The sequence below is a fragment of the Magnolia sinica genome, chromosome 8 (genome assembly GCF_029962835.1).
Source record: "Magnolia sinica isolate HGM2019 chromosome 8, MsV1, whole genome shotgun sequence".
In the NCBI taxonomy this organism is placed as follows: domain Eukaryota; kingdom Viridiplantae; phylum Streptophyta; class Magnoliopsida; order Magnoliales; family Magnoliaceae; genus Magnolia; species Magnolia sinica.
The window spans coordinates 39,393,407-39,395,213 of record NC_080580.1 but is presented as its reverse complement, the minus strand read 5'-3'; the positions used below and the strand labels follow the sequence as shown (position 1 = coordinate 39,395,213).

The following is a 1,807-nucleotide window of genomic DNA, read 5'->3' as shown; positions in this document are numbered from 1 at the left end:
TTCCCACTCCTAAGAGTGGTGATAGACTTTGCTTGCTTCATCTGGTGTGAAGAGCTTGGGTCCCTAATTTCACATTATGGCTTTGGGTTGGGGAGAGGTTGAGCTGAAAGCATCCCTTTCCCCCCAATTGTATTTTTTGTCTCAAGTCCTTACATGGCCTTTGTAAGGTCTTGAAAGGCTTTAGCATACCATGGTTAAAAGACTCTTGATTTTGAATATGTTTTAGAACCAGGTCCTCTTGAAGTTTCCTTTGATCCAAGAATTGGTTAAGGATCCCTTAAGGAGTGGCAGTTTGTCCATTCCTCCAACTGAAATTTGGATGATTTCTCTAGCTAGAATTGTATGTATTTGAGGAGGTTCCTTTAAAAGGCCTCTGTTAGTTGTTTACAACATTCGATTGCTTGTTTAGAACTTCTTGAAAAGTAGGTATTATTGGACAATTTTCAGTTGTATGAACATTGCAAGCACAAATACAGCAAACAGTTTCCTTAGTCTTATCCTTCTTAAGTTCCATGGCCTCGAGTTTCCTTATGAGATTAGCACTTTAGCATTTATATCGTCTTCCACTTTCAACAAGTAGATTCCACCCCTCTCCTTTGGTTATGTAGGCTTAGATGTGGTGTTTGGTCTTAGGGAGATGTCTCATGATTGTGTGTTTTCAGCAAGTTTAATCTCACACATCATTAACATCTTTGTTCATGAATTCCCCATTGCACATTGTCTTAACCATTTGGTGCATGGAAGATGTCAGTCCATCATAGAAAAAACTTGTAATGTGCCACATTTCAAAACCGTGTTGTGGGCATGAACTGACAAGATCCTTGAATCACTCCTAATATTGGATGAATGTTTCATCTTCCTTTTGGACAAAGTTCATGATTGACTTTCTAAGGGTGTTCATTTTATTATATGGGAAAATTTTCTTCATCAACCCCCTTGTTATGTCGTTCCATCTACCAATAGACCATGGACATAGTGAGTGTAACCGCATCTTAGATTTCTCTTTCAAGGAGAAGGGAAAGAGTTTCATCCTGACCGTATCCTCAAACACGTTAGGAAAATATAAAGTGGTTATAATCTCATCAAATTATTACTACATCTTGACCTTACACTTGGCTTTGTGAACAGATCACTCCTGGCTTGATATCCATGTTTCTTGTATTTTCTAGAAAAACCATAAAGGAAGGTGTGCTTACCCCTGCCGGTTGTAAATAATCTCGTAAAGTACGAGGCAGGGGTGCTTGATGCACCTCATTCTCATCCTGGATTTCCTCAACTGGAGGTTGAAGTGGATTTGCAGGTTGAATTATAAGTTGATTTATAGCCATCACTTTTATCAACTCTGAGGATCTCTGGTGGTGTCTAATCTTATGATGGATAAGCAACCCTTCGACCAATCTACCTTCACTTAAGAGACGTCGAGTGTTGTCACGAAACCACTTGGTCATAAACCACTCGAAGCCATAAAGTAACTCAACCTAAACCTAAGAAAGAAAACTCAAGAAACTAAAATAAATAAGAGATCTAAAATAGAGAGAGGATTAGAAGGAACTTACCAGATTGAAGATTGCTATGTCAGAATCCTACAAAACAGAAAAGTAAGTTAGTTTCTAAAAGTAAATCAGAGAAAATTCTAACATAGAAACAAAATAAAAAGTCAGTCCTAATCTTAACCCAATTCTAAAACTAATTAAATTCAAAAAAATACAACTGTTTAGTCCCTAGCAATAGTGTCAAAAACTTATTCACAACCCCAAGTGTAGGGTCGCGATGTAGTAATAATCTTGGTGAGACCGAGGTCGAATCA

At 37.8% G+C, this 1,807-nt stretch overlaps 1 non-coding gene across 1 annotated transcript; it reads left to right on the top strand.

The window, feature by feature from the left end:
• Nucleotides 1-788: 788 nt before the first annotated feature.
• LOC131254598 (small nucleolar RNA R71) lies at nt 789-895 on the top strand. Its single transcript, XR_009175717.1, has one exon. It is a non-coding gene; the product is annotated as a small nucleolar RNA R71 (small nucleolar RNA).
• The last annotated feature ends 912 nt before the right edge of the window (nt 896-1,807 follow it).